The sequence below is a fragment of the Palaemon carinicauda genome, chromosome 22, assembly GCF_036898095.1.
Source record: "Palaemon carinicauda isolate YSFRI2023 chromosome 22, ASM3689809v2, whole genome shotgun sequence".
NCBI lineage: Eukaryota > Metazoa > Arthropoda > Malacostraca > Decapoda > Palaemonidae > Palaemon > Palaemon carinicauda.
In genome coordinates this window covers 40,351,027-40,358,526 of record NC_090746.1, presented here as the reverse complement: position 1 = coordinate 40,358,526, position 7,500 = coordinate 40,351,027, and positions in this window count along the sequence as shown.

Here is a 7,500-nt window from a genome sequence, read left to right as displayed (position 1 = left end):
GAAGAACTACTCGTGCACAAAATTCCCTCACCTCTTTGCATAAGCACAATATAAGATATCATTTTCAATAGAAAATTTCTCACGAGGAACATTCAGAAATGACGGATAACTCTCCAATTCCACTTTAACCACCGCTCGCACTCTCTCCATCCATTCCTCTTTTTTCTGTCCCTCTCCGACTTCTTTTATGTCCCAACCTCCCAAGTCAATCAAACCTGCATCATCAGGGCTTTCATTCTGGACACCCCTGGTCATGTCCTCGGTCACCCACATATATTCATCTTTATCGCTCGTCTCTCTCCCACTCTCAAGTCAACTCTCTCTCTCTCTCTCTCTCTCTCTCTCTCTCTCTCTCTCTCTCTCCGTCTTCTGCATGCGCATCACAAGAACTCTCATCCCGTTCTATTTTCTCTATTATTATGGGGGTCTTCAATATTTTGGTTATGTTCTTCGTTCCTCTAGAGAGGGCATCAGCTACCTTGTTAGCTTTACCTTCTGTGTGGTGAAACCCATCTATATTAAACTCTATAACAATCTCTCAATCCATCTCGATTGACAAGAGGTTAAATCACGTAAGGGGCTATGATCACTTTGCAACTCAATCGACTGACCTAATAAAAAGAACCGATGCCTCTCTAGAACCCAAAGAATAGCCAAAGCCTCTCGATCGAATATACTATAATTCTTTTCTGCCCCTTTTAATGCCCGGGAAGAAAAACAAATGGGTCGTTCTCTGCCTTTATCATCTCGTTGAGAAACTACGACACCAATAGCTATGCTCCTCACACCTGTTGTCACTAAAAACGGGCTATCAAGTCTAGGATATGCGAGTAATTCATTGATAATTAAGGCAGCTTTCAAATGGTTAAAGGTCCTTTCTTCTTCCCTTCCCAAATTTATTACTTTTTGTTTTTTTAAAGCATCTGAGGGTCTTACTATCTCTCCAAAACCTCTTATGAATTTACGGTAATAACCAGCAAGTCCTAGGAATCCAGCTACTTCCTCAGAGTTACGTGGCCTGGGGAAATCTCTAATAGCTGCTACTTTACTGGGGCAGGGTTAGATATCTTCTGTGGTTATTATGTGACCTAAAAATACGACCTGTTTACAGAAGTATTTGCACTTTGACAAATTTATTTTCACACCATTACTTTGCAATGCTTCTAAAACTTTACAAAAATTATTATTATGTTCTTTGGCCGTTATCCCTGTATTTATGATATCATCTAAATAAACAAGAACATTATGGTCAATTAAGGGCGACAAAACCGCCATCATTACTCTAGAAAAATTACTTGGAGCATTTTTAACACCGAAAGGAAGAAAATTAAACTGAAATAATTGATCGTTAGCTATAAATGCCATTTTACATTTACTGTCTTCCTGAATGGGTATTTGATAGTATCCAGATTTTAAATCAACAGTTGTAAAATATTTGCTATCCCATACTTTCACAAGTAATTCTTCCTATAATCCACACACAATCTTACCGAGCCATCCTTTTTCCTAACAGCTACAATTGGAGAAGCCCAGTGGGATTCGCTCTCTCGATTATCCCTTGTTCCCTTATTTTTTTAATTTCCCTTTCTATCTCTCCCTGGAAATGAATGGGTACCTTATATGACCTTGACCTGATCGGCTCCACCTGCCCAGTTTCAATGCTAAAGGGAAACTGATCAATCCTCCTGGGTGGCTCATCTCTAATTGCAATTACATCGGAATAATCATTGACAATGTCGCTAACTACAGGCTGATATTCTGACGGATATAATTTTCGCGCTTGCATAATTAAATTCTGAATGCGTTCGTCTGTACGGGCTAGAGTTGTGGCTCCCATCATCCCATTATAAGCAATTTTACATGACTCTAATTCACACACAGAATCACTTCCTAAAACAACTCTTTTATTTGACAAATTAACTATCATTATATCAGCTCTGTTCTCTTTAATTTCTGTCGAGCCCTCTAATATCATATGGGCCCAATTGTCATGGGGTTTAACAACTACCTTGGTTCCTTCTGCATGAGGACGACACGGGGTCACAGATATGCTCATAAGGGTCTGGGGAGACAAGACTTCTCCTCTCTCAGGTACAGCTGTTACCCTACTTAAATGTCTCTCCGAGCTAACACACGCACTTACTGTCTCATGACTTTCTATCAGCAAAATGTACCCTCCTGCTTTTTCTGTTATTGAATCTTTTCCCAAAAAAATGCAAATTTGATTATTAGAGATAAAATCTATTCCTAAGATAGCCTCGATTCCTGGAATTCCCAAGGTGGTCAAGACAAAAAATTCATGTGTAAACTTCACAGACCCCACCTTGAATTTGACGATTGTTGTATGGTTTATGTGTAGTTTATTTCCTCCTGGCATGTCAAGAACAATGGAGGCCGCTGGCTCTAGCGGATTTGAGGAGAATTTTTTTTCAATCAATGAAACACTGGCTCCCGTGTCAATCAGCCCTAAGACGGATTTATCTTGCAGGTCGATCCTAACTGTTAACATTCCCAGACGGCCATTACGAGATATGGGGCATGGGCCAATGACCTCAGCTGCAATGCCTCTGCCCCCTGGTCCTCTCCCTAGTGCTGCGGGGGAGAGGTCGGGGTACTGATGGAGGTCCCTGTGCCTGCTCTGTCACATCTGTCGTCACTGCTTCCTCGGCTACTGCTTGTGATGTCATGCTGGGGGGCATCGAACTCCCCCGTCTCCCCCTTCCTCTGTTTCCTTTTCCTCGGAAGTTGGGCGAGGGGAGGTGTGCGTGTGCCACAGCCTGCCCGCTCTGGACGTCTTATGCTGGGCATTCTCGAGATAGATGACCGTAGGCCTCACAAGTGTAATAGCAGGGGAATCTTTGGATGGGGCACTCCACTTGTCGGTGCCCCTCTCCCCCACAGTGCCAACATCTGCTGACAGTATTCCCCCTTACCACTCTTCGGGGGTCGACTTCCTCTCATGGCTGCCAACTTCTCGGCATCGACCCCGTTATTCCCAGTCCTTTTTTCTTCTAGCAAACTGTCTAAAATATTTTTTATCGCACTCACTACGTCTGCTAACGAGTAATTGTCATCGAACAAATAACCACATAAATACGGGTTTACCAATCTGCGAATATGTTCACGGGCAATTGCCTTTTTATCACCTTCTGGGAGATTGGCACTCCAGGTAGCAAACAAATCGCAATCCAGAAAAATGCGAGTTGCAAAACTAAGAATGGATTCACCTTCCCGTATTTTGGGTTTGTAATTTTCTTTCAGGTCTCCCTTTCTCGCATCAGGCAAGGCATAATTCTCAATTAGATGTCGTTTTATTTTAGTATAACTTCTTAAACTGTCCTGCGGCCAACACGTTACCTCCATTGCCGGAGCATCTTCCAGCAATCTAATTACATGAATAGCTTTTTCTCTTTCCAACCACCCATATGTAGCTACTTCAAAGTCTCTCAAAAACACTTCAATCGATTGAAACCATTCGTTAGGCTGTTGATCATCAAAAGGCCTAACAATTGCCTGGAGTTCTGGCAACTTTTGAACTACGATTTGCGTATCTTCACTCGGCTGTGCATGTGTACATTCACTTGTGTGCGTTTGAACTTCGTTTATGTACGTCAGATATGCTGTGGTTGCGCGCCGCTCCTGTTCTGTTCCACCACCAATCTGTTAATTAACTCTTCCAACTGTTCTAACTTATTTCCCAATTCTTGCGTTCTAATTTCCTGTCTATATTCTTCATCGGGAATGTTATATCCCACTGCTCCTTTATTCTCATCTCCTGCAGCAGAAGTGTCTGCTATGTTAGTCCTTGTGTATCTCAGCTTCTTGGGCTTTTATTTCACCGTCTCAAAGAACAACTTCACTGACAGCATACACAAACAGACGTATTTTTTACACCTGACACAAATATGACGCGCGTAGAAGGATAATGTGACGTCGGAATATGGGTTTTCTTCATTTATTACAAAAGGTTTGTTCGTAAGTACACAATACACAACTACCCTCTCAGGTGAGGGACTTGTTAACTTGAGTGCTCACCGGCAACTAAAAACTCCCTTCGTCAACAAAATGCAACCATTGCAAAACATGCTGAGACATGGGTTTTTGTTGAATGCTCATTAATATTAAGTTCATTTACCTTGACGAATAACACACAAATATATTAATGAATTAGGACATATATATATATATATATATATATATATATATATATATATATATATATATATATATACATATATATATATATATATATATATATATATATATATGTATATATATATAAATAATATTATATATATATATATATATATATATATATATATATATATATATATATATATATATATATATATGTATATATATATATATATATATATATATACATATATATATATATATATATATATATATATATATATATATATATATATATATATATATATATATATATATATATATATATATGTATATATATATATATATATATATATATATATATATATATATATATATATATATATATACATATATATATATATATATATATATATATATATATATACATATATATATATATATATATATATATATATATATAGTGGAACCTCTACATACGAATGTCCTAACATACAAATTTTCCAACATCCGAAGTGAAATTCGACCAAATTTCTGTCTCGACACCCGAAGTGTTGCTCCAACATACGAAGTAAACATTACACGTATGCGCGGAATTTTTTCAAAAGCGTCCAGCGTCGTTTGTTGTTGACGCCGCTAGATGGCAGCACATCGGAGGGACGCCAATCGAGCGTCACCTTGATCAGTCCTCTCATCTCGTGCTCATCGTGTGGTAGTCCTCTATTCGCTCAGTTATTAACAGTGTTTTTTATCTTCCTTTTTCACGTGTTGTTTTCTGTGTTCCGTAATCATGGGTCCTAAAAAGCTTAGTTTCGGTTCAGGAAGTAGTAGTAGTGGTGAAAAAAGGAGGAAATCTATGCTTTCCTTAGAATTAAAGCAAGAAATAATAGAAAAGCATGAGCGAGGTGTACGCGTTAGTGATCTGGCTAAACAATACGGCCGGAATATGTCTACGATCTTGACAATCATAAAACTGAAGGCAGCCATTAAATCAGTGAAACCTTCGAAAGGGATCACGATTATTTCCAAACGTCTTAGCCCTACCCTTGAAGAGATGGAACGACTTTTGTTAATATGGATCAAAGACAAGGAGATTGTTGGCGATACGATCATGGATACCATCATTTGTGAGAAGGCCAGCGCTATCTACAGTGACTTGAAGGTGGCGCGCTCTCGGGGTGACGCGGGGGAGAGTTCAGTCGATCCTACGACGGAGGAATTCAAGGCGTCTCGAGGTTGGTTCGAGAAATTTAGGAAACGGACCGGGATTCATTCAGTTGTTCGTCATGGAGAAGCTTCGAGTTCAGACACCAAGGCTGCTAAAGACTTTGTTAAAAAGTTTGAGAGCATCATAGCGGAGGAAGGTTACGTAGAGCAGCATGTGTTCAACTGTGATGAAACCGGTTTGTTTTAGAAAAAGATGCCTAATCGAACGTACATTACCGCCGAAGAGAAGAAAATGCCTGGACATAAGCCAATGAAGGATCGGCTGACTCTTGCGCTTTGTGCTAACACCACCGGGGACTGCAAAATAAAGCCGTTATTGGTTTACCATTCCAAAAACCCTAGGGCATTTAAAGCACATAGAATTAATAAAGACCTGCTACATGTTCTATGGCATTCTAATTCTAAGGCTTGTGTTACTAGGCATATCTTTGTGGAATGGGTAAACGTAGTTTTCGGCCCTGCTGTCAAGAAGTATCTTCAGGAGAGGAATTTGCCTTTGAAGTGCTTGCTTTGTTTGGACAATGCACCTGCTCACCCCCCCCCCCCCCCCCGACTTGAAGATGATATCATCGATGAATACAAATTCATCGAGGTGTTGTACCTTCCATCGAATACCACCCCTATCCTCCAGCCCATGGACCAGCAAGTCATCTCTAATTATAAGAAGCTGTACACCAAGCACTTATTTAAGCAGTGCTTGAATGTCACGCAAAGCACCAACTTAACTTTACGTGAATTTTGGAGGAGCCACTTTAATATCGTGCACTGCTTAAAGATCATTGATCAGGCTTGGGAGGGAGTAACTCGTCGGACCCTGAATTCCGCTTGGAAGAAGCTTTGGCCTGATTCTGTTGCTCCCAGAGATTTCAAAGGTTTTGGCCCCGAGAATGAACCTGTGGTTGCCGCCGAGGAAGACGTCAAAGAGATTGTATCCCTTGGCAAGTCCATGGGTCTGGAGGTGGATGAAGATGATATCACCGAACTCGTTCGTGAGCATCATGAAGAGCTCACCACCGAGGAACTCAAGGAGCTGCAAGCCTTGCAGCATGATGAGTTCCAAGTGCAGTTGAGTGAGTCGGAGGAGATCGAGGAGGTAGGCCAAATCTTAGGTACGGCGGAAATAAAACAGATGTTGGCATATCATCAACACGTGGTTGATTTCATTGACAAGCATCACCCACAGAAACTTCAGGTTTGCCGTGTTGTTGCACAGTTCGATGATGTTTGCTTAACGCATTTTAGAAAAATCCTCAAAATCTGTACCAAGCAACTATCACTCGATAGTTTCTTTAAAAAATCTATAAAACGGTCTAGTGATCATGATGAAAAGAAAGAAAGTAAAGCAAAGAAAAGGAAGACCGAATCGAGTGAAAGTGATGAAAATTAAAAATAAGAAAAGAAAAAATGTAAAAAAAATATAAAATTATAAAAATGAAAAAAAAAAATAAGCTAAGTTAAGTTAAAGTTCATGTAATAGTGTAAGTTAGTGTAAGTTATCGTACACGTTATCGTACAAAGTCACCGTCCCTACCTCCTCGCTGATCTTCCGTCTCCTCCTGCCTAGCAGTCCCTACACCTGCGCTGCCCTGTCGCTAAGGTAAAGTGTTACATTAAAACCCCTTTTTTATTTATTATTTCATTATTATTATTCTTTTTTTTTGGTTTGTATGTATTCATCATATTGTATTAATGTAATGTGTAATTATGTGTAGCCATTTATTAAGGATTTATTATGGGTTTCTAGGCTGAGGAACAAACTAAATAAATTACCATGTATTCTTATGGGAATATTTGCTCCAACATACGATCGTTTTAACATACGAAGCAGCTTCTGGAACGAATTAAGATCGTATGTAGAGGTATCACTGTATATATTTATATATATGTATATATATATATATATATATATATATATATATATATATATATATATATATATATATATATATATATATATATATATATATATATATATATATATATTATACAATGACTCCCAAGTCTGGGAACAAAAAATATATATTAATATAGTCCCGTATCTGGTAACCAAACATATGTTATATATATTACGACTGGCAAGCTATTCAACCTCTCGAGTTCCAAACTCACCTGTTTGTTTTTACGTTAAATTTGTTACGC